Raw genomic sequence first — 27,699 nt, 5'->3', positions numbered from 1 at the left:
TTTTACTTTTTTTTTTGCAGTGATATAGGTCCCATAGGCACCTATAACACTGCACACACTGATCTCCTATGCTGATCACTGGCGTGTATTAACACGCCTGTGATCAGCGTTATCGGCACTTGACTGCTCCTGCCTGGATCTCAGGCACGGAGCAGTCATTCGTCGATCGGGCACCGAGGAGGCAGGTAAGGGCCCTCCCGGTGTCCTGTAAGCTGTTCGGGATGCCGCAATTTCACCGCGGTGGTCCCGAACAGCCTGACTGAGCAGCAGGGTTACTTTCACTTTCACTTCAGTCTGAAGGGTTAATACAGGGCATCACCGTGATCAGTGATGTCCTGTATTAGCCGCGGGTCCCGGCCATTGATAGCCACTGGGACCGACCCGATATGACTGCGGGACCCCACGGCATATAGCGGGAGCCAGCGGAGGACGTAAACATACGTCCTTCGTCGTTAAGGGGTTAAAATGTTCATTGATATCTTATTTATTTGGCACGACTATGTTTTTTACCCACAAAGAACTTCAAATTTAGAAATGGGCAATTTTCCTTAAAGGGGTACTCTGGTGGAAAACTTTTGCTGCATGCTACAAAGAAAATTCTATACTTTTTGAATTTCTTTTTCGTCTTGTCTACAATGCTCTCTGCTGACACCTGCTGCCTGTATCAGGAACTGTCCAGAGCAGGAGAAAATCCCCATTGCAAACCTTTGCTGCTCTGGACAGTTCCTGATACGGGCAGCAGGTGTCAGCAGAGAGCACTGTGGACAAGACAAAAACGATTCAAAATTCAAAAAGAAAATAATTTTTTCTGTAGCATACAGCTGCTAAAAAGAACTGGAAGGATAAAGATTTTTTAATAGAAGTAATTTACAAATCTCTTTAACTTTCTGGCACCAGTTGATAAAAAAAAATGTTTACCACCGGTGTAGAATTTGTCGGCAAATAAGAACCATTTGGCCCATCTAGTCTGCCCAATAATCTGAATACTATGAATAGTCCCTGGCCCTATCTTATAAGAAGGATAGCCTTATGCTTATCCCATGCATGTTTAAACTCCTTCACTGTATTTGCAGTGACCACTTCTGCAGGAAGGCTATTCCATGCATCCACTACTCTCTCAGTAAAGTAATACTTCCTGATATTACTGCAGAAACCTTTCCTCTCTAATATAAAGCTATGTTCTCTATATAAAGCTATGTCTTCTTGTGGTGGTTTTTCTTCTTTTAAATCTCCTCTCCTCCTTTACCGTGTTGATTCCCTTTGTGTATATAAAAGTTTCTATCATATCCCCTCTGTCTCTTCTTTCTTCTATACATGTTAAGGTCCTTTAACCTTTCCTGGTAAGTTTTATCCTGCAATCCATGTACTCAGTGGCGTTGCGACCCGGATGCGGGTGGTGCGGGCCGCACCGGGTGACACCAACCTAATGGGGTGTCACTAAGACGCTCCGCAGTACCCCCCCCCAGCTACACCGACACCCCCTGCCTGTACCCGTCCAACAGAACCCCCCCCCGGCATTCACCTGCGCTGTGCGCCCGTCAGCACCCACCCCCCACCCTTCATCGCCGATGTGCGCCCGTCCGTCAGCTGCCCCCCCCGGCCTTCATCGCCGCTGTGCGCCCGTCCATCAGCACCACCGCATGGGACGTCAGTGACGTCACTCGCAGGGCGCCAGGAGAGAAGGAGCGCTGCGCTGGATGGGTGAGTGTGTGTGTCTGTCTGTCGCTATCTCTGTCTGTGTGTGACTGTCTGTGTGTGACTCTGTGTGTATGTATGTGACTGTGTGTGACTCTGTGTGTGTGTATGTATGTGACTGTGTGTGATTCTGTGTGTGTGTGTGTGTGTATGTGACTGTGTGTGTGTGTTGCAGGGGGACCCAGGAGCGCTACACCCCTGCCCACAATCATTTCTTGTATTGGAATTATGTAGGAGGCCTTCTGGTGTGCCAAGTATGCCTTATTTTCTGTGTGTGTGTGTGACTCTGTGTGTGTGTGACTCTGTGTGTGTGTTTGACTCTGTGTGTGTGTGTGTGTGTGTGTGTGACTGTGTGACTCTGTGTGTGTGTGTGACTCTGTGTGTGTGACTGTGACTCTCTGTGTGTGTCTGTGAGTGTGTGTCTCTCTGACTGTGTGTGTGTGTTTGTGTGTGACTGTGTGACTCTGTGTGTGTGTGACTCTGTGTGTGTGTGTGACTGTGTGACTCTGTGTGTGTGTCTGTCTGTGAGTGTGTGTCTCTCTGACTGTGTGTGTGTTTGTGTGTGTGTCTCTCTGTGTTGTGTGTGTTTTTTTTGTGGGGGGGGGGTTAAACAGCGATCTAATGTGGGGAGACTTTGACCCATTGTGGGGAACCTGCAAGGGAACCTGCGGCCTAATGTGGGGTAACTACTACCAAATGTGCGGAGTCTATGCTACCTAATGTGGGGATTCTATGCTACCTAATGTGCGGAGTCTATGCTACCTAATGTGGGGAAACTGCTACCTAATGTGGGGAATCTGTGCTACCAAATGTGGGGAGTCTATGCTACCTAATGTGAGGAATCTGTGCTACCGAATGTGGGGAATCTATGCTACCTAATGTGGGGAAACTGCTACCTAATGTGGGGAATCTGTGCTACCTAATGTGGGGAAATTGCTACCTAATGTGGGGGAACACGTACCAAATGTGGGGAATCTATGCTGCCTAATGTGGGAAAAATATGCTACCTAATGTGGGGGAACTGCTGCCTACCTAAAGTGGGGGAACTGCTGCCTACCTAATGCTCCCCCCCTGGCAGTAGCACCCTCATCATACACCAGCAACACCCCCCCCCCAGCAGTAGCACCTCCATCAGCAGATCCTGATGGTGGATGATGGCGGTGCTCCTGCCAGGAGGATGATCCTGCGGATGGATGATGGGGGTGATACTGCCAGGGGGGATGGCCAGTTGCACCCTCATCATCCTCCAGCAACACCCCCCCTGTAGTAGCACCCCTATCATCCACTAGCAACACCACCAAAACCCCCCTCCCGTGGTAATAGCATCAGCTAATGGATGTTGAGGGGTGTTACTGCGGTTGTGGTATTATATTCAGAGGGTGCACTGTATGGTAACGTTAAATTCAGAGGGTGCAGTTTGTGGTAGTATTATATTCAGAGGGTACAGTGGGTGGTAGTATTATATTCAGGGGTACAGTGTGTGGCGGTATTATATTCAGGGGTACAGTATGTGGTAGATTTAGATTCAGAGGGTACAGTATGTGATGGTATTATATTCATAATGTACAGTGTGTGGTAGTATTATATTCAGAGGGTACAGTGTGTGGCGGTATTATATTCAGGGGTACAGTATGTGGCAGATTTATATTCAGAGTGTACAGTATGTGTTGGTATTATATTCAGAATGTACAGTGTGGTAGTATTATATTCAGTGGGTATGGTGTATGGAAGGTTTATAATAAAAGAGTATAGTGTATAGTAGTATTATATTTAGAGGATACAGTGTCTGGCAGGTTTATAATAATACTTGTTTTCATATAGAGGATGAGAATGCGCTGACATAGTGAGGAGACGTCTGGGCATCACATTCTACAGACAGAAGTTTTAGCTGGACCAGGCGGTATGTACCATCTGAATTAGATAAGGGAAGACTATAGAGAAGACGTCACCTGTAATCACTGATATCATTGTGTATTCTCCACACTATAGAGAAGACGTCACCTGTAGTCACCGATATCATTGTGTATTCTCCTCACTATAGAGAAGACGTCACCTGTAGTCACTGATATCATTGTGTATTCTCCTCACTATAGAGAAGACGTCACCTGTAGTCATCGATATCATTGTGTATTCTCCTCACTATAGAGAAGACGTCACCTGTAGTCACTGATATCATTGTGTATTCTCCTCACTATAGAGAAGACGTCACCTGTAGTCACCGATATCATTGTGTATTTTCCTCATTATAGAGAAGACGTCACCTGTAATTACTGATATCATTATATATTCTCCTCACTATAGAGAAGACGTCACCTGTAGTCACTGATATCATTGTGTATTCTCCTCACTATAGAGAAGATGTCACCTGTAGTCACTGATATCATTGTGTATTCTCCTCACTATAGAGAAGACGTCACCTGTAATTACTGATATCATTATATATTCTCCTCACTATAGAAAAGACGTCACCTGTAGTCACTGATATCATTGTACATTCTCCTCACTATAGAGAAGACGTCACCTGTAGTCACTGATATCATTGTGTATTCTCCTCACTATAGAGAATACGTCACCTGTAGTCACTTATATCATTGTGTATTCTCCTCACTATAGAGAAGATGTCACCTGTAATCACTGATATCATTGTGTATTCTCCTCACTATAGAGAAGACGTCACCTGTTTTCACTGATATCATTGTACATTCTCCTCACTATGTCCTATCAGAGCTGTAGTCACTTATAAGTTCTACAGTTATGGTGAGTGAAACTACAACTCCCAGCATAACCTCACCACTGCTCAAAGGGGTACTCTACTGGAGAACATTTTTTTTCTATCAATTGGTGCTAAAAAGTTAAACAGATTTGTAAATTACTTCTATTTAAAAATCTTAATCCTTCCAGTACTTATTAGCTGCTGTATAAGTGATTCACAGGAAGTTCTTTTCTTTTTTAATTTATTTTCTGTCTGACCACAGTGCTCTGTACTGACACCTTTGTCCATGTCAAGAACTGTCCATAGTAGGAGCAAATCCCCATAGCAAACCTATCCTGCTCTGGACAGTTCCTGACATGGACAGAGGTGTCAGCAAATAGCACTGTGGTCAGACTGGAAAGAACTACACAACTTCCTGTGGAGCATACAGCAGCTGATAAGTACTGTAAGGATTAAGATTTTAAATAGAAGTAATTTAAAAATCTGTTTAACTTTCTGGCACCAGTTGATATAAAAGTAAATGTTTTCCAGTGGAGTACCACTTTAAGTAATTCTGGGAGCTGTATATTTAAATGGTGAAAACTTCTTTAACACTTTCCTATTCTGTGGCAACTGGTATGTCTGATTATTATACTGGAATTTCTCACAATGCGCTACAACAGTGGTGTCTGTCACAACAGGCTAAAAACTTACTGGGGGGGGGGGGGGAGGCATGGGGTGACACCATTTTCTACCGCACCGGGTGACACCAACCCTAGCAACGCCATTGCATGTACTAGTTTAGTATCTTCTCTGAACTCTCTCAAGAGTATCTATATCCTTTTGGAGATATGGCCTCCAGTACTGCGCACAATACTCCAAGTGAGGTCTCACCAGTGTTCTGTACAGCAGCATGAGCACTTCTCTCTTTCTACTGCTTATACCTCTCCCTATACATCCAAGCATTCTGCAAGCATTTCCTGCTGCTCTATTACATTGTCTTCCTACCTTTAAGTCTTCTGAAATAATTACTCCTAGATCCCTTTCCTCAGATACTGAGGTCAAGACTGTGTCAAATATTCTATAGTCTGCCTGAGGGTTTTTACGCCCCAGGTGCATTGTCTTGCATTTATCCACATTAAATTTCAGTTGCCAGAGTTCTGACCATTCTTCTAGTTTTCCAAAATCCTTTTCCATTTGGCGTATTCCTCCAGGAACATCAACCCTGTTACATATCTTTATGTAATCAGCAAAAAGACCAATACCTTACCATCGAGACCTTTTGCAATATCACTAATGAAGATACTTATATTTAAAAATCTTAATCCTTCCAGTACTTATCAGCAGCTGAATGCTCCAGAGAAAGTTATTTTCTTTCTGAATTTCTTTTCTGTCTGACCACAAGTGATCTCTGCTGACACCTCTGTCCATGTCGGGAACTGTCCAGAGCAGGATAAGTTTGCTATGGGAAATTTGTTCCTACTCTGGACAGTTCCTGACCTGGACAGAGATAGCAGCAGAGAGCACTGTGGTCAGACTGGAAAAAACTACACAACTTCCTCTGTAGCATACAACAGCTGATAAGTACTGGAAGAATTAAGATTTTTAATTAGAAAGTAATTTACTAATCTGTTTAACTTTTTGGCATCAGTTGATTTTTTTAAAAATTGTTCTCCCCTGTACCCCTTTAAGGAGTTAATATCACAACAATTGTTTGAATGTGTAAGTGGACAAGTAAAATGTTCTCATTCTTAAGTGACTGGTTATTCAAAGAACAGCATAAAATATATGTAAAAACTTGTTGTCACAGATAAAAGCTGCAGCGCAGACCTCCTGAGGCCTTCCCTTATATATATATATATATATATATATATATATATATTTCTCGCACATGAAGGATACATATATAAGTGGGTTATACCATGGCTTTTTATGCCAGGAGCCGCTACCTGCAGGACAATGATGATATAAAACAAGACAGAATTCCAGTAGGATCAAATTTAAAAGGAAAACAGGGAAGAATTGTATGTGGCAGATGATCTCACTGGAGGTAATGTCATTTAGATAGGACATAACATGGCCAGAGCACAGGGAGTGATGTAGATAGAGGGAAAAGTGATGTAAATCAATTACATGGCAGCATATGTAGACATGTGCCGAACAAAGGACAGACATGGATAGACGGGGTGTGTGAATGAAGTGTGACATAAGGATGGAGGGAAGAAGATGCAAATAACCCTATGGGAACTCGTACGGTATCTACTGTAGGTTTAGAGATAGACACTGAAATATGTTCTTCTTTTTCTAATCTGGTTATATTTTCTGATCGCACATTTTATTTTTATTTTTTTTTGTACATTATTTTGGGGGCAGCCATTATGAGATGAGCAAATTTTTGAAAAATTAGATTTTGCCGAATCTTCCAAAAAACTTTGATTCGGTTCAAATTTATTTGCAGGGAATCTGTATTAAAAATGGCAATTTCTGGCCTACAGAGAGCCTCAGTAGGGGTGTAGAACACTTTGCCTTGCTGTAACACGCATAGGGAGTGTGCTGGGTTAGTGAAATAATACTGTTATTCAGCATTGTGGTGGACCACAGGTGTATGGCGGGACCACAGGTGTAGCGGTGTAGGAAGCAGGATCAGATGGTATTAACCCCTAGTGTTTGTGACGCCAGAGTGGTTTTGGGTACCGGAACCACACAACGCTATCTTCATTATTCCAATGGCTAGTAGTGAAAGGAGAGTCCACAACCAGTTATGGTTTAACAGAGGCTTTACTGAGTTTAAGACAGATGGAATTATCGTCGCAGCTAGGCCACAATCCCAGAGAGGTGGCCAGGACCCAAAAGGACCTCAACTTGCCTCGAGATTAGACTTGACTTGACTATATGCAGGACTTGACTAGTTTCAGTGAAAGCAGACATAGACTTGAGACTTACTGCAGAAGAGAAGAGAGAGAAAAAATTGTAATGGCCGCCCCTTCATATAGTGGGGGGCTGGACTAAAGCCCATTGGTAAAGATGTGGGTCATAGTTAAGCTGTTGCTTTCTGGGAGAACATGTGACAACAAATCATTTGACTGCATAACATAACATGTGACAGACTTACACAGGTCCTTTGAACTACCTATACATATGGATACTTTATAGGCATTAAAGTTATATACACAACATTCTGGAAACAACAGGGGAGCCCCCAGGTCACTGAGGGTCTCAACTTGACAGGAACTAAGGGTAGTACAGGATCATGTCCTGTACTGGGACATTACAGTATGACATGCAGATTAACGGCGTTGCTATGAGAGTGGCACAATGACAAAGCCTGGAGGTGGCATCAGTATTAGGAGACCATATAGTGACTGAATGACACAGCGTGGAGGTGGCGGCAGCATGAGGAGACCATATAGTGGCTGAATGACACAGCATGGAGGTGGAGGTGGCGGCAGCATGAGGAGACAATATAGTGGATAAAGGACCCAGCCTGGAGGTGACAACAACTTTTTTTTTTTACATTTAAATGTTAACATTTAAATTTTTTTACATTTAAATTGAAGATTTCAAATCGATGAACCTAAATAGTTTTATTTAATGTGCCAGCAGCAGGAGGAGACCCACATGGCGGTACAGTGACACAGGCTGGAAGTGGCAGAAGCATGAGGAAATCATATAGTGGCTGAATGACACAGCCTGGAGTTGGCGGCAGCATGAGGAGACCATATAGTGGCTGAATGACACAGCCTGGAGGTGGAGGAAGCATGAGGAGACAATATAATTCCAGAATGAGACAGCCTGGAGGTGGGAGCAGCATGAGGAGAACATATGGTGGCAGAACGAGACAGCCTGGAGGTGGCAACAGCAGCATCAGGAGTCCTGAAACTGACCCGGTGACAGAGTGGTGCGGTGGGTGGCAATACCAGTACCCGGTAACAAAGGTGGGTGAAAAAAAGAGAACTTGGCATCAGATGTGTGGCATCAGGCGGGTGGCAGGATCAGAATAGTAGCTGAGGCAGGTAGGCAGAAGAAAACTGTCTCTTTTGTAAAAGTGTTAGTGTGCACAAGTAAGTATTGAGGGTATGCATTAGCTAAAACTTAACTTTTCTTAGGATAAAATATATGTATCCAAATTTTTTTTGAAATAAAACAAAAGGAAAGGTGTGCAAAAAACACCATGTGCCACCTACACCACCAAGTATTGATGTGATGCAAAGATCTCTAAAAGGAGGAAAGGAACAATGTATGGTTTTATTGTAACCGGTGGGGGTAAAAACTTCCCCTGTAAGGCCCTACTCTCACATTATTAATTCTAGAGATGAGTGAATCGAAGCTGACGAACCCGAATTAGTTCCGAATTTAAGGAAAAAATTTGATTTGCAACTAATGCAAATATCGCCGCAATCGCTTCAGTAAACTCCATTTACTGCGGTCCAGGCTCCAGGGCATTTAAAATGGCAGATCCACATGTCAGTACATGGGGCAAGGAACGCTGGGAAAGCAGGAAGGCAAGGCGGGAAGGAAGGTAGATGAAAGCAGCCAGCCACCCCTGTGATGTCACAGCCCTATATATTCGGCAGCCATATTCCGGCTCGTCATTTCAATCATTACACTGCATAGATATAGGACGAACATCGCTGTGTGTGTTACACAGAAAAGCTTGTTTCAGCAGCGTTTCATCTCTTAGTCACCTCAGACTTCTGTAGGACACAGAGCACAGTGTTTTTTGCACATAAATTAATTCTTACTGCAGCGATTAACCCCTCAGTCACTGTTAACAGCAATGTATTACAGAGAGGGGTAGAGAGGTGTGTCTTGCCTCAACTGCAGAAAGGTTTTTTGTGGAGGGAGAAATAATTTTTTAGGGCAAATCTGTGTCTTTGTTACACAACAAATGGTCTGCTGGTTATACTAGTCTGTAGATGGTATAATCCATACCCAGCAGTCCATTCCTAATAGTATTTGAGAGAGAGTTTTTTTTGCAATTTTGGGTTTAGTACACGGTGACTGCGTGCTCCAGCATTGTTGTGTACTGCTGGTGTTGTGGGCAATTATTATTTTTTCTTTTTAGCGTACTGTAGCCAATTTTTCTGCCCTCAAAAGTGCATACCACATACCCACATCTAAGTAGTGTACTATTTTGTACCTGTTAATCTGTCAAGGGCCTAGATAGATAGATAGATAGATAGCAGATAGACAGACATGCACATACAATGGTGGAAATTTACCAGAACTGGTGTATCCATATTCTTGTCTGAGGCAAAGTGCCGCTGAACAAATTTGGGCCGTACAATGCTCTTAAATGGACAATCGCACAATTTCTTTATTCCAACAACAGCGCCACAATCACATTTACTTAGACTAAAGCTGCCCGTACCACACACAACATTCTTTTGGATCGATCTGCAGAATCCGTAAAAACTGACAACATATAAAATATCTTCTTCGAAGCCAAAACAACACTTTTTCATACTAACTCCACTGATATAAGGGGATTTATATTTCCGAAAACTAACAACCCCCCTCCCCTTCAATCAGTAACATAACATGTGCATTACCCATATGGCTATATTTAGCTGTTCCATTCAATATGTATGTACTTGCATGTTATGTTTGATGTTACCTCCTCTCCTGTGCGTCCTCGGGCTATGAATTCACTACCCTTAGGCGGAATAATTTTTCATGCAGATTATTAGTGTGTTTTGCATTGCTTTCCTTATGTGTGCCTATGCGGTGGTATATACATGGATTAATATAGACTCTGTAGAAAAGAAGAAATTATTAGGTGGGGGGAGGGTGCTTTATCACTGAATAGATGCCCTTAGGCCTGTCTGAAGACGGGTACTAAAGCCGTTATTTGAATTCTTATGCCTGGATCCAGAATTGTTATTATTTTTTTTAAGCTTTATGTTTTTATTTTATGCTATTTTGGCTCTTTGATATGCGTGTTGCTTTGCAGATGTAAAACCAAAAAAAAAAAAAAAGAGCACAGTAATAACCCATACATCAAGTGTCAGCATTACCCGGATAATATCATGTAAAGCTTTTCTCCTTCCTAATAAAGAGGCCTATACAGAATTTTCGCATTTGAATGTTCTAACACCTGCTCCGATTCACACACCATAGCTACACAATTGCTTTTTCCTCCTCGCTCTCCCCTCCGAGCCCTCGCCTGTATTGCATAATTTGTTAATCTGCAGCAGATATCACGCTGAGAGCTGTAAAGCATGATCTCACCAGGGCTATCACTATTTTCCACTCCTTTGAGCTCTAATAAGCTTCTCTCCAGACTTACAGCAGGATATCGTATTAAAAAGGCAATAAATATATATTAAAACGGATGATACGGCATAAAGCGCATATTATGTAACCTCAGCTAAGATCCTGTATGGATAAGAACATAAAGAACATTGTAACCTCTATCGGCTCGGCCATTCATTATCATCATCGTATCAATGGATACCTAATGCATTGTATACGATTTATAGGCGGAGGACGGGAATGACGGTTTTCGGTAATATGAAGAAGAGGGGAAACTTCGTGGAAGAAGAGTCATTTCTCCCGACTAAATGATATATCTCCCAATGACTATTTGGTGTCCTTATGTCCCACTTCATCAGATCCAGTTGACTTGGCAGTGATTCTGTCTAGAGCACCGATCCTATTACCAGAAATTCTTTGTGCTCAATTTTTTTTATTCAATTTGAAATTTTTTTATAAATTTTTTTTGGCTTTTCAGCTTCAAAAAATCTCCTGGATTTTCCACTCAAGTGCCAGTCTAATAAGAGCAATAAATAGATGCCTTTCATCTTACTCTATGCCTTGTTAAATGATTGTGCCCCTCCGGGTCTAACAATTACCTAGAACCTTTGCGGCTGATGACTTGGCCCTCATGATTGCGGCCGCCTTTATAAAAGCAAATCAGCAATTTATTAAATATTCCTCTCTGATTTTCTAGAGGAAAAAAAATACCGTCGTATAAGGAAATATTGGTGGAATACTTTTCAGCAGTAATAGGTAAAAGGAAGAGAATCAAAGCAAAAAACTGGAAAAAAAAATAAAATAATATCAATAATTTGTAATAAAATAATAAATGACATGATAATTATACAAATAATCTGGTAGGTTAGGGAGCCATCTCCGATCCGTAGCTGTTCCTGTGGTTGTATTTTGCCTAGAGCCAAAGGAGCTTAGCTTGGGAGCTGGGGTGCTTTGCACTGCTCCTCTTGCAGGTGCTGTGTTGGTTGCCATATTGTACTGTATTAAAGGCAATCTGTCAGCTCTATATCATGCTCAAAGCTACTGACATGGTATATTGACTCTATGACTCTTTAACTTAGAAAGCAAACATGATTTTTTTTACTACCCTGTCATACAGCCCTCTCTGGATCAATTTGTCTGATCCCTTGAAAATCTGAAGAAGAAGAGAATAGTATTTTTTAGAGGGAGAACCCCTGTCCATATGCCCTATAGGTGCGGATCCTCTTCCTCTGCCTTAGACACCGCCTTTTGGGTGGAAAAATATTCTCAAGCAGAGGCTTTAGCATTAGTTAACTCAGGACTGACCGTATATTTACATGTAATATTATATTATTCCTTCTAGTCTCAGAAGCCAGACTTTTGGCGATAAGCTGATTGCTTATCACTCAGTACACAATGGGTTTCTGAGGTGAGACAACTCCTTCAACTAATTTCTAGCAATGGTGAATGTATATGTGGTAGCCCTTGGGGGGTGTATAGTAGTGGTGGTATGGTATAGATATATAAGGGGTTAATGTTAACCCTAGAGTTCGTGACGCCAGGCTGATGGCTGGTATGCTGAATCAGTGTTCCGGCCTATCGCCGCCCTTCTCAGTAACGAAAGGTGCATAAAATAACTGAAGGTCCAAAAGGAGATTTGAACTTGAACTTGAATAACTTTTACTGAAGTGCTTGCAATAACCACAGCACAGTAACAGTCTCATACAAACAGTTCTTGAGTTGCTTAGTGACTGGCAGTAGTTGCAAACCTTGAGCTAGACATAAAGTCTCTGAATTTAGGAAGAGATTTGCAGATCCGTCCGGATTTAGGGGAGTTATTAGGTCCGGTGATGCTGCAGAGTGTCTGGGAATTGATACACTCTATAGTTATAATCGTTCAGCCGTTGCCGCAAGGCTCAGGCATAGGCGTGCGGACAGGGTGTGCTGGGTGTGCCCAGGCACACCCTAATCACCGCGGCCGTGGAGCAAAAGGGGCAGCTGCCCCGGGCCCTGTAATTCCTGGGGGCCCAAAAGCAGCTCTCCCCTTTTGCCCCATGGGCCCTGATAAAGCTGATAAAGGCTGGAGGGCCAGGCGTCAGGGGCCCGGACAAAATGTTAGTGGGAGAGGGCCCGGGTTTTGCGCCGCACACTACCTTTTTATGTTCGCCGCCGTTGTCACTCATCCCCAGGCAGCCAGTACCGCAATGGCTGTCTGGGAGATGGTCACGTGACGTGACGTGCGACGTCACGGGCAGGATCATAGAGAGGAGCGGAGCAGAGAGAGTCTCCCGCTCCTCTCAGTCCCCACACGGGCGCTTCCAGGATCCAGGCCGCAGCAGGGGACCCACCGCCGGATATGTGAGTATGTAAAGTGTGTGTCTGGGGGGGGGGGGTATTTATTATATAGTGTGCGTGCGTGTGTGTGTGTGTGTGGGGGGGGGGGATTTATTATATAATGTGAGGGGGGATTTATTATATAGTGTGGGGGGGATTTATTATATAGTGTGAGAAGGGAGGAAATTATGCATGTGAGGGGAGGATAATAATGATTATTATAATCGTCCCCTCACATATATGTAACATCTCCCCCTCACATGTATAATCTGATAATCCCCTCACATGTACAATCTGATAACCCCCTCTTCACATTGATAATCCCCTCACATATATAATATCATACTCAGATTATATGTGAAGGGATAATCAATGTGAGGAGGGGATTATCAGATTATACATGTGAGGGGGAGATGTTACATATATGTGAGGGGACGATTATAATAATCATTATTATCCTCCCCTCACATGCATAATCTGATTAACCCCTCCCCCGTACGTATCCTGTACTGATCCTGAGTTATATCCTGTATTATACTCCAGAGCTGTACTCACTATTCTGCTGGTGAGGTAATTGTGTACATACATTACATTACTTATCCTGTACTGATCCTGATTATATCCTGTATTATACTCCAGAGCTGTACTCACTATTCTGCTGGTGAGGTCACTGTGTACATACATTACATTACTTATCCTGTACTGATCCTGAGTTATATCCTGTATTATACCCCAGAGCTGTACTCACTATTCTGCTGGTGAGGTCACTGTGTACATACATTACATTACTTATCCTGTAGTGATCCTGAGTTATATCCTGTATTATACTCCAGAGCTGTACTCACTATTCTGCTGGTGAGGTCACTGTGTACATACATTACATTACTTATCCTGTACTGATCCTGATTATATCCTGTATTATACTCCAGAGCTGCACTCACTATTCTGCTGGTGAGGTCACTGTGTACATACATTACATTACTTATCCTGTACTGATCCTGAGTTGTATCCTGTATTATACCCTAGAGCTGTACTCACTATTCTGCTGGTGAGGTCACTGTGTACATACATTACATTACTGATCCTGTACTGATCCCAAGTGTGTGTGGGATGGGGGTGGGGGACCAAAAAAAATTGCTTGCCCAGGGTCCAATCAAAATTAAAGATGGCCCTGTCCATTATACATACACTGTACAGCAATCATACCTCCATTATACATACACTGTACAGCAATTATACATCCATTATACATACACTGTACAGCAATCATACCTCCATTATACATACACTGTACAGCAACCATACATCCATTATACATACACTGTACAGCAATCATACCTCCATTATACATACACTGTACAGCAATCATACATCCATTATATATACACTGTACAGCAATCATACATCCATTATACATACACTGTACAGCAATCATACATCCATTATACATACACTGTACAGTAATCATACATTCATTATACATACACTGTACAGCAATCATACATCCATTATACATACACTGTACAGCAATCATACCACCATTATACATACACTGTACAGCAAGCATACATCCATTATACATACACTGTATAGCAATCATACATCCATTATACATACACTGTACAGTAATCATACATTCATTATACATACACTGTACAGCAAGCATACATCCATTATACATACAATGTACAGCAAGCATACATCCATTATACATACACTGTACAGCAATCATACATCCATTATATATACACTGTACAGCAATCATACTTCCATTATACATACACTGTACAGCAATCATACAACCATTATACATACACTGTACAGCAATCATACTTCCATTATACATACACTGTACAGCAATCATACCTCCATTATACATACACTGTACAGCAATCATACCTTCATTATACATACACTGTACAGCAATCATACCTCCATTATACATACACTGTACAGCAATCATAACTCCATTATACTTACACTGTACAGCAATCATACATCCATTATACATACACTGTACAGCAATCATACATCCATTATACATACACTGTACAGCAATCATACCTCCATTATACATACACTGTACAGCAATCATACATCCATTATACATACACTGTACAGCAATCATACATCCATTATACATACACTGTACAGCAATCATATCTCCATTATACATACACTGTACAGCAATCATACATTCATTATACTTACACTGTACAGCAATCATACCTCCATTATACATACACTGTACAGCAATCATATCTCCATTATACATACACTGTACAGCAATCATACCTCCATTATACATACACTGTACAGCAATCATACCTCCATTATACATACACTGTACAGCAAGCATACATCCATTATACATACACTGTACAGCAAGCATACCTCCATTATACATACACTGTACAGCAATCATACCACCATTATACATACACTGTACAGCAATCATACCACCATTATACATACACTGTACAGCAATAATACCTCCATTATACATACACTGTACAGCAATCATACCGCCATTATACATACACTGTACAGCAAGCATACCGCCATTATACATACACTGTACAGCAAGCATACATCCATTATACATACACTGTACAGCAATCATACCTCCATTATACATACACTGTACAGCAATCATACATTCATTATACATACACTGTACAGCAAGCATACATCCATTATACATACACTGTACAGCAATCATACATCCATTATACATACACTGTACAGCAATCATACATTCATTATACATACACTGTACAGCAAGCATACCACCATTATACATACACTGTACAGCAATCATACATCCATTATACATACCCTGTACAGCAATCATACATCCATTATACATACACTGTACAGCAATCATACATTCATTATACATACACTGTACAGCAAGCATACCTCCATTATACATACACTGTACAGCAATCATACATTCATTATACATACACTGTACAGCAAGCATACCACCATTATACATACACTGTACAGCAATCATACATCCATTATACATACACTGTAAAGCAATCATACCTCCATTATACATACACTGTACAGCAATCATACATCCATTATACATACACTGTACAGCAATCATACATTCATTATACATACACTGTACAGCAATCATACCTCCATTATACATACACTGTACAGCAATCATACATCCATTATATATACACTGTACAGCAATCATACATCCATTATACATACACTGTACAGCAATCATACATCCATTATACATACACTGTACAGTAATCATACATTCATTATACATACACTGTACAGCAATCATACATCCATTATACATACACTGTACAGCAATCATACCACCATTATACATACACTGTACAGCAAGCATACATCCATTATACATACACTGTATAGCAATCATACATCCATTATACATACACTGTACAGTAATCATACATTCATTATACATACACTGTACAGCAAGCATACATCCATTATACATACAATGTACAGCAAGCATACATCCATTATACATACACTGTACAGCAATCATACATCCATTATATATACACTGTACAGCAATCATACTTCCATTATACATACACTGTACAGCAATCATACATCCATTATACATACACTGTACAGCAATCATACTTCCATTATACATACACTGTACAGCAATCATACCTCCATTATACATACACTGTACAGCAATCATACCTTCATTATACATACACTGTACAGCAATCATACCTCCATTATACATACACTGTACAGCAATCATACCTCCATTATACTTACACTGTACAGCAATCATACATCCATTATACATACACTGTACAGCAATCATACATCCATTATACATACACTGTACAGCAATCATACCTCCATTATACATACACTGTACAGCAATCATACATCCATTATACATACACTGTACAGCAATCATACATCCATTATACATACACTGTACAGCAATCATATCTCCATTATACATACACTGTACAGCAATCATACATTCATTATACTTACACTGTACAGCAATCATACCTCCATTATACATACACTGTACAGCAATCATATCTCCATTATACATACACTGTACAGCAATCATACCTCCATTATACATACACTGTACAACAATCATACCTCCATTATACATACACTGTACAGCAAGCATACATCCATTATACATACACTGTACAGCAAGCATACCTCCATTATACATACACTGTACAGCAATCATACCGCCATTATACATACACTGTACAGCAAGCATACATCCATTATACATACACTGTACAGCAAGCATACATCCATTATACATACACTGTACAGCAATCATACCACCATTATACATACACTGTACAGCAATCATACCACCATTATACATACACTGTACAGCAATAATACCTCCATTATACATACACTGTACAGCAATCATACCGCCATTATACATACACTGTACAGCAAGCATACCGCCATTATACATACACTGTACAGCAAGCATACATCCATTATACATACACTGTACAGCAATCATACCTCCATTATACATACACTGTACAGCAATCATACATTCATTATACATACACTGTACAGCAAGCATACATCCATTATACATACACTGTACAGCAATCATACATCCATTATACATACACTGTACAGCAATCATACATTCATTATACATACAGTGTACAGCAAGCATACCACCATTATACATACACTGTACAGCAATCATACATCCATTATACATACCCTGTACAGCAATCATACATCCATTATACATACACTGTACAGCAATCATACATTCATTATACATACACTGTACAGCAAGCATACCTCCATTATACATACACTGTACAGCAATCATACATTCATTATACATACACTGTACAGCAAGCATACCACCATTATACATACACTGTACAGCAATCATACATCCATTATACATACACTGTAAAGCAATCATACCTCCATTATACATACACTGTACAGCAATCATACATCCATTATACATACACTGTACAGCAATCATACATTCATTATACATACACTGTACAGCAATCATACCTCCATTATACATACTGTACAGCAATCATACATCCATTATACATACACTGTACAGCAATCATACATCCATTATACATACACTGTACAGCAATCATACATCCATTATACATACACTGTACAGCAATCATACATTCATTATACATACACTGTACAGCAAGCATACCTCCATTATACATACACTGTCTGTGACTGTACAGCAATCATACATCCAATCCATTATTAATGGATTGGATGTATGATTGCTGTACAATCACAGTGTATGTATAATGGAGGTATGCTTGCTGTACAGTGTATGTATAATGGAGCCTCCAATCCAAAAAAAGCCTCCAATCCAAAAAAAAGTTTTAATAAAGTTTTTCATTTTGTTTGTATTGATATTTATGAGTGTAGGTATGTTTATGTATGTGTGCATGCAAGCAAGAGTGTGTATGTGTGTATATATATCACACACACGCGTGCGCTGCGTGAATTTGTGCTTTAGGGTGCACACCCTAATGCAATAGGCTGCGCACGCCTATGGGCTCAGGCCTAACTCACTGCGATTACTGCTGTACAGGTCTTGCTTGCTTGACATCCCACGAGGTAAGAGAGAGAAACATGGCCGCCGCTCCCTTATATGGGCAGGGGGCGTGGCTAATCTGATTGGTTCGAACGTCTGCCATTCACCATTACATGGTGTGATGGGATTGCTTACGTCACAGGGCCTCCAAAGATCCTTAAGCTAAATACCATAGAGTTCACCTCGTCACATGACCCGCAGGTCCTGCAACGCTAATGGAAACAAGTAATTAACCATTTATTTACACAAGTTATTCTATTTATATTAACCTATGAATAAATTAGAGATCTATACACTAGAATAGAGGCGACTAGGGGTAGACTGGCTAACAGGGATCCCTAAGTCCTAGGGACTCTGGCTATGGGGACCCATAAATAAACAAGTACCGTATAGAATGCGGTACTGGGACACCACATATAGTAACATAGTTTGTAAGGTTTAACCCATTAAGGACAATGGATGTAAATGTACGTCCTGATGCGTTGGTACTTCGCACACCAGGTCGTACATCTACCTCCTGTACATGACGCGAGCACTGAACCGGTGCTCGCATCATGCATGGCAGGTCCCGGCTGCTATCAGCAGCCAGGGACCCATCGGTAATGGCAGACATCAGTGATCGCACTGATGTCCACCATTAACCCCTCAGATACTGTGATCATTAAAGATCACAGCATCTGCTGCAATATGGGTGCTATATTGGATGATCAATGCTAGCACTGCAAGGGGATATGATCATCCAAAATGGCAGGCGGAGGTCCCCTCACCTGCATCTTATGCTCTCCTGGGGTCTTCTTATCTGGTCTGAGATTGAGCAGACCAGAGTAGGAGAATGCCAATAATACTGATCAGTGCAATGTCTTATGCATAGCACTGATAAGTATTAGCAATTAAATGATTGGTGTAAATAGTCCCCTATGGGGACATAAAAAGTGTAGAAAAAAAAAATAAAAAGTAAAAAAAAGTTTAAAAAAATGTGAAAAATCCCCATCCCCAATAAAAATGTAAATCACCCCTTTTTCACATTTTATCCCCAAAAAGCATTTTTAAAAAGATGTAACAGATTTTCTATCCCAAAAAAAATCATAGTGCAGCATTTCCACTATATGAGAATGTAGACTTAGCATTGGGCCGTCTGTGTTATATATATATATATTTAGAAATAGTGTAACTCAAGGAATTAAGAAATGAAAATAAAGTAAATAAACAAATTCCCCCTCCATATAAAGCAGAGAGTACTATGTGTGAGCTCCACCCCGCTCTTCTCCCCCCAGATACATGTGAGTGTCACAATTCACAGTTATGTAACAATCGGGAGAATAGTCACATTAATGAATCCTGCAGGTTACTCGGAGACGCCAGCTCTTCAGGTTTGCACCTCCAGCACATGGTTGTGCATAACTAGGACTTACAAGTAGGAATGAGAATACCATCTGGTGTAAGATTGTGCTAATTCATGCACCGCCTAGGTATGAACATCTGTATGCCCATGAGCAGACATAAAGGAACCCGCTCAGCAGGGCTAACATGGATTGTGGTCATTATAAAATTGGCATAATAAAGAGCAAACAAGCGTTAGTGATCATACACATATTTATTGTGTCCAATACAGGAAAACAAAATAAACTAAAATGAGCCAATTAACTGATGAAAATATTATTGTCAGATAATAATTAGCTAGATCTATCTATATCATACTATCTTCCATCTATCATCTCTCTATCTATTTATCTCCTATCTATCTATCTATCTATTATTTATATTTGTATCTATCTTTCTATCTATCTATTTCTCTTATATCTATCTATCTATCTATCATATCTATCTAACTATCTATCTATCTACTTGTCTCATATCTATCTGCTTATTTTATATCTATATATCACTCTTTGTTGCCACCATTAGTGGATCATGTCTGTAGGAATGCAAGGAACATTGCTCAAATGACTCCCCTTAGATCAGTTACTATGTAGAAACTGCTAGACGGTCTGAGGGAGGAGTCTCTGGACCCAGAGGGCTGGACCCAGTCTGGTCTTAGCAATCATAATGTGCAGACATGTGAGAAGAAGGCGGATTGGGCCTAGTTCAGTATTCCTGTTTCCAGCTCAAGTCTGCTGTGAAACAAGTAACCAAGCCCAGGCTTAGTCAGCACGTTAGCTCCAGTTCATGTTGCTATGGTTCACCTGAGTTGGATCTGGGTCAGTCATGGTAGTCATGGCGCTGTGTCAGGAGGTTTAATCTATGACTTTTCATTTCAGGTATCCTGCTTCTGTTCTGAGAGAGAGAATAGCTGAGCAAGTACTCTTCTGCAGTCACTAAACTCTTTGTGGGCTTCCATCAGAAGTTATTGCTGCATGGCTTATATGTGGTAAGCCTCGGGGGAATGTAGGGTAGTTGGGGTGTTGCTGTCCTGGGTAATAAAGGGCGCTGTTAACCCTTGTCACTCGTGACGCCAGGGTGAGGGTTAAATACCGTAATGGTGCTGGGCTTATCGCCACCCTTCCCAAGAGCGATAGGTGAATGCGTAATAAATGAATTGTCCACAACCACTGTTTAACTGAAAACTTGCAGGAACTTTTACTGAAGACTTTCTGTAGCAGGTAACAGCAATAACAGTCCAGATAACAAAGTCTATTTCTAGTTGAGAAGTGATTGATAGTTGGTTGGGATCAGATAAGCTCAATTTAGCTTTGGGAAGATTCTGTTGCATAGATCCGCTGGATTTAGGGGTGCGTTTAGGTCCAGTGATCTTGCGGAGAAGAGCGGGGAATTGTAGATATCTAACCGCTGTGGTATAAGCCGAGGCCGCAAGGCTTTGGCCTAGTAACTGTACTTGTAGGTTGCGGAGGTCCTACCTCATTCAGAGTCAGCAACTCAAGTGAGCGATCAATGGCCACAGCTCCCTTATATGGGCAGGGGCTGGCCATTTTGGATTGGTCCAAAACAACTGGCACTCACCGTTACACGACATTATGGGTGAACACGTGACTTAAGAACCACCCAAGGTCCTTCAACATACCATAGAGTTATGAGTAACGGGTCACATGACCCGCAAGTCCTTCGACGCTTAACAAGTGATTAATGATATATACATATTTACAATGGCAATATTCATAAATATCAATTTACCTAGGGGTCACTAGTAGAGATGAGCAAACTTACAGTAAATTTGATTCGTCACGAACTTCTTGGCTCGGCAGTTGATGACTTTTCCTGCATAAATTAGTTCATTCTTCAGGTGCTCCGGTGGGCTGGAAAAGGTGGATATAGTCCTAGGAGACTCTTTCCTAGGAATGTATCCACCTTTTCCAGCCCACCGGAGCACCTGAAGGCTGAACTAATTTACGCAGGATAAGTCATCAACTGCCGAGCCGAGAGGTTCGTGATGAATCGAATTTACTGTAAGTTCGCTCATCTCTAGTGACTAGGGGCTAACTAGGGAAGCGGACCCCCATAGTCCTAGGGACTCTGACTTTGGGGACCCCCCCCCCCCCACCAAGGCCCAGTATGAAATACGGTGCCGGGACACCACATATACGTATGTCATAATCATCTACTGTTTATCTGCACCACAGTTAGCCAACCTGTGAAGGCACTGCTGCGTAGAGAATTATCTCAATAAGACTGTGGAAGTATTGTCAGTAGAAACACTAAAAGTGAATTAAGAATTATTAGAGACTTTCAGAATTACTGTTACCAAAACATTTAATGTGACTGATTTCTATTATCCACTCTAAATACTGTAACTCTGCAACCCTGTGCTGCTAGGAGAAAATATTGTCTGGATTGTGAACAGTGGACTTCACTAAAGTTAAAGGGGTTGTGCCATCTTGTAAAGTTATCCCCTATCCACAGGAAGGGATAACTAGCTAATTGTGTGGGGTCCAACCCCTGGCCCCTTGACCTTGAGTATGGGAATACTAGTTTCCTGTTAGAGTGGAGCAGCAGGTCATGCATGCACACCATTCATTCTCTATGGGAGCAGCCAGAAACAGCCAAACACTATACTCACCTATTTACATAGCTTTTATAGAAAATGAAAGGTATAGTGGCATGTGATCAAACTAAACAACTCTTCACCCCCACCCCCGGGAAACAACATCAGCTAGTTATCCCCAATTTTACAAAATGGCAAAATCCCCATAAAATGTACTTGTCATTAACAAAAACTTTTTAAATAACGTAGATAATACCATTATATGTATATTTGTAATATAAATTGTTTAAAAAAACGTGTATATTTTTGTCCCTGCAGCTATTGCCTGTGTGTCTCTATGAAGAGTACTAATACAGGCATTGTGGGCGGGACAAGAAGGGCTCTGTGCAGGCTCCTGGTTTGTCAATCATCCTGCTGTGTGAGCCGGGGGCATCTCATGGACTGTCATTGTCCTCACTGCACAGAGCCCTGCTTGTCCTCAGCACACATAGCCCTGCTAGTCCTCAGTGTACAGAGCCCTGCTTGTCCTCAGTGCACAGAGCCCTGCTTGTCCTCATTGTTGCACAGAGCCCTGCTTGTCCTCACTGCACAGAGCCCTGCTGGTCCTCACTGCACAGAGCCCTGCTGGTCCTCACTGCACAGAGCCCTGCTGGTCCTCACTGCACAGAGCCCTGCTTGTCCTCATTGCACAGAGCCCTGGTTGTCCTCAGTGTAGAGAGCCCTGCCTGTCCTCAGTGTACCGAGCCCCTCTTGTCCTCAGTGTACAGAGCCCTGCATGGCCTTAGTGTACAGAGCCCCACTTGTCCTCAATGTACAGGGCCCTGCTGGTCCTTACTGCACAGAGCCCTGCTTGTCCTCAGTTCACAGAGCCCTGCCTGTCCTCAGTGTACAGAGCCATGCATGTCCTCAGTGTACAGAGCCCTGCTTGTCCTCAGTGTACAGAGCCCTGCTTGTCCTCAGTGTACAGAGCCCTGCTTGTCCTCACTGCACAGAGTCCTGCTTGTCCTCAGTGTACAGAGCCCTGCTTTTCCTCAGTGTAAAGAGCCCTGCTTGTCCTCAGTGTACAGAGCTCTGCTTGTCCTCAGTGTACAGAGCCCTGCTTGACCCCAGTGTACAGAGCCCAGCTTGTCCTCAGTGTACAGAGCCCTGCTTGTCCTTAGTGTACAGAGCCCTGCTTGTCCTTAGTGTACAGAGCCCTGCTTGTCCTTAGTGTACAGAGCCTTGCTTGTCCTCAGTGTACAGAGCCTTGCTTGTCCTCAGTGTACAGAGCCCTGCTTGTCCTCAGTGTACAGAGCCCAGCTTGCCCTCAGTGTACAGAGCCCAGCTTGCCGTCAGTGTACAGAGCCCTGCTTGTCCTCAGCGTATAGAGCCCTGCTTGTTCTCAGTGTACAGAGCCCTGCTTGTCCTCAGTGTACAGAGCCCTGCTTGTCCTCAGTGTACAGAGCCCCGCTTGTCCTCAGTGTACAGAGCCCCGCTTGTCCTCAGTGTACAGAGCCCCGCTTGTCCTCAGTGTACAGAGCCCCGCTTGTCCTTAGTGTACAGAGAACTGCTTGTCCTCAGTGTACAGAGCCCTGCTTGTCCTCAGTGTACAGAGCCCTGCTTGTCTTCAGTGTACAGAGCCCTGCTTGTCCTCAGTGTATAGAGCCCTGCTTGTCCTCAGTGTACAGGGCCCTGCTTGTCCTCACAGCACAGAGCCCTGCTTGTCCTCAGTGTACAGAGCCCCGCTTGTCCTCGGTGTACAGAGCCCTGCTTGTCCTCACTGCACAGAGTCCTGCTTGTCCTCATTGTACAGAGCCCTGCTTGTCCTCAGTGTAAAGAGCCCTGCTTGTGATCAGTGTACAGAGCCCTGCTTGTCCTCAGTGTACAGAGCCCTGCTTGTCCTCAGTGTACAGAGCCCTGCCTGTCCTCAGTGTACAGAGCCCTGCTTGTCCTCAGTGTACAGAGCCCTGCTTGTCCTCAGTGTACAGAGCCCTGCTTGTCCTTAGTGTACAGAGCCCTGGTTATCCTCAGTGTACAGAGCCTTGCTTGTCCTTAGTGTACAGAGAACTGCTTGTCCTCAGTGTACAGAGCCCTGCTTGTCCTCAGTGTACAGAGCCCTGCATGTCTTCAGTGTACAGAGCCCTGCTTGTCCTCAGTGTATAGAGCCCTGCTTGTCCTCAGTGTACAGAGCCCTGCTTGTCCTCACTGCACAGAGCCCTGCTTGTCCTCGGTGTACAGAGCCCCGCTTGTCCTCGGTGTACAGACCCCTGCTTGTCCTCACTGCACAGAGTCCTGCTTGTCCTCAGTGTACAGAGCCCTGCTTGTCCTCAGTGTAAAGAGCCCTGCTTGTGATCAGTGTACAGAGCCCTGCTTGTCCTCAGTGTACAGCGCCCTGCTTGTCCTCAGTGTACAGAGCCCTGCCTGTCCTCAGTGTACAGAGCCCTGCTTGTCCTCAGTGTACAGAGCCCTGCTTGTCCTCAGTGTACAGAGCCCTGCTTGTCCTTAGTGTACAGAGCCCTGCTTGTCCTCAGTGTACAGAGCCTTGCTTGTCCTCAGTGTACAGAGCCTTGCTTGTCGTCAGTGTACAGAGCCCTTCTTGCCCTCAGTGTACAGAGCCCTGCTTGTTCTCAGTGTACAGAGTCCTGCTTGTTCTCAGTGTACAGAGCCCTGCTTGTCCTCAGTGTACAGAGCCCTGCTTGTCCTCAGTGTACAGAGCCCCGCTTGTCCTCAGTGTACAGAGCCCCGCTTGTCTTCAGTGTACAGAGCCCTGCTTGTCCTCAGTGTACAGAGCACTGCTTGTCCTCAGTGTACAGAGCCCTGCCTGTCCTCACTGCACAGAGCCCTGCTTGTCCTCAGTGTACAGAGCCCTGCTTGTCCTCACTGCACAGAGCCCTGCTTGTCCTCAGTGTACAGAGCCCTGCTTGTCCTCAGTGTTTAGAGCCCTGCTTGTCCTCAGTGTACAGAGCCCTGCTTGTCCTCAGTGTACAGAGCCCTGCTTGTTCTCAGTGTACAAAGCCCTGCTTGTCCTCAGTGTACAGAGCCCTGCTTGTCCTCAGTGTACAGAGCCCCGCTTGTCCTCAGTGTACAGAGCCCCGCTTGTCCCCAGTGTACAGAGCCCTGCTTGTCCTCACTGCACAGAGCCCTGCTTGTCCTCAGTGTACAGAGCCCTGCTTGTCCTCAGTGTTTAGAGCCCTGCTTGTCCTCTGTGTACAGAGCCCTGTTTGTCCTCAGTGTTTAGAGCCCTGCTTTTCCTCACTGTGCAGAGTCCTGCTTGTTCTCAGTGTACAGAGCCCTGCTTGTTCTCAGTGTACAAAGCCCTGCTTGTCCTCAGTGTACAGAGCCCTGCTTGTCCTCAGTGTACAGAGCCCCGCTTGTCCTCAGTGTACAGAGCCCCGCTTGTCCCCAGTGTACAGAGCCCTGCTTGTCCTCACTGCACAGAGCCCTGCTTGTCCTCAGTGTACAGAGCCCTGCTTGTCCTCAGTGTTTAGAGCCCTGCTTGTCCTCTGTGTACAGAGCCCTGTTTGTCCTCAGTGTTTAGAGCCCTGCTTTTCCTCACTGTGCAGAGTCCTGCTTGTTCTCAGTGTACAGAGCCCTGTTTTTCCTCAGTGTACAGAACCCTGCTTGTCCTCAGTGTACAGAGCCCTGCTTTTCCTCCTCACTGCACAGAGCCCTGCTTGTCCTCCCACACTTCCTGTATTAGGACTCCTCACAGAGACACACAGAGACTCACACGGACAAAAATATACATTTTTTATTATATATAAGGTTTTTGTTATCGGCAGGGACACTTTAAATTCTTTGCTGTGCTGTTCCATCTGTATCTGTTCGGCTTCTCTTGCACACACCATCATGTGTAGACCCCCCCAGACACTGCACCCAAGTGTAGGGCCAAAGACTACCATCTATTGTGCAGAACCCCAGTTATAAAAGTGGCAGATGCTCATGTGAAGACCTGGAGGGTTAACCAGCCACAAAGCTATTAATACCCCCATTGCTACTGATTACTACTCTCAGCTGCTCTGAACTACTCCATACACCACATAAGTTTACTGTACAATTAAAAGAAGGCTTTAGTAGCCTGTTGGGCCACATTTAGCCTAAATACAAGTTAGGGTTGGGCATGGAGGTATACAGGTTCCAACTGGCATCCTGCGGCACATTTGCCCACAGATGATGCAGCTGGGGCTGTAGATTCTGCACACACATAGATTGCCAAGTGTTTCAGAAAGCATCTGGTGGAGACATTCTCACAACACCTGAAAAAATGCCAGTCGGAAGCCATGAGAGGCAACACATATGGCCCCAGGATGTCCTGTACATATCACTGAGCTGTTAGTGTCAATTACATCATTACTAGACTATATGATGACTGACTATATGATGATGGCTCCCCAGATCATTACACCGGCCATTAGAGCAATATGTCACTCAACAGCAAAGGCAGGATTGAAGAGCTCACCACTCATTAAACAGACCATCCTGCTTCTCTCAGTCCAATGACATGCCCCCTCTCAAAGTCTGTCAATAGGGCAAAATGTCAATGAATGCATCACAGAGGCATTTCTAGCTTTCATTTATCTCTCTCCAAGTGGTACACTACCTAAAATTAGCCTCTGAGAGTTTTGTTATAGTGCAGCAGGGGAAACAGTTTTATGCCCTCTAGTGACTCAGGCAAGATAGTAGAAATTCATTGATTTCTTTAACAGTGGCAAGAACCACTTTGTATTCAGGCCACACCTGCCTGAGACATAACCACATGCTGAGTTCTGCAGCAATCCCATATTTCTATCAAGGTGCATTATTTTAGATCTATTTATCTTTCTACCATCTATTTTATATACATATATATATTCTATCTCATATCTATATATCTATCTATCTCATATCTATCTCTATCTATCCCTTTATCTCATAGCTATCTATCTATCGTCTATCTATCTATCTCATATCTATCTATCTATCTTTCTATCTCATATCTATCTATCTCATATTTATCTATCTATCTCATATCTATCTATCTATCTATCTCATATCTATCTATCTCATATCTATCTATCTATCTCATATTTATCTGTCTATCTATCTATCTCATATCTATCTATCTATCTATCTATCTATCTATCTATCTCATATCTATCTATCTATCTCATATCTATCTATCTCATATCTATCTATCTATCTATCTATCTATCTATCTCATAT

The sequence above is a fragment of the Hyla sarda genome, chromosome 3 (genome assembly GCF_029499605.1).
Source record: "Hyla sarda isolate aHylSar1 chromosome 3, aHylSar1.hap1, whole genome shotgun sequence".
NCBI classification, from domain to species: Eukaryota; Metazoa; Chordata; class Amphibia; order Anura; family Hylidae; genus Hyla; species Hyla sarda.
Note: the sequence above shows the minus strand (reverse complement) of the source record.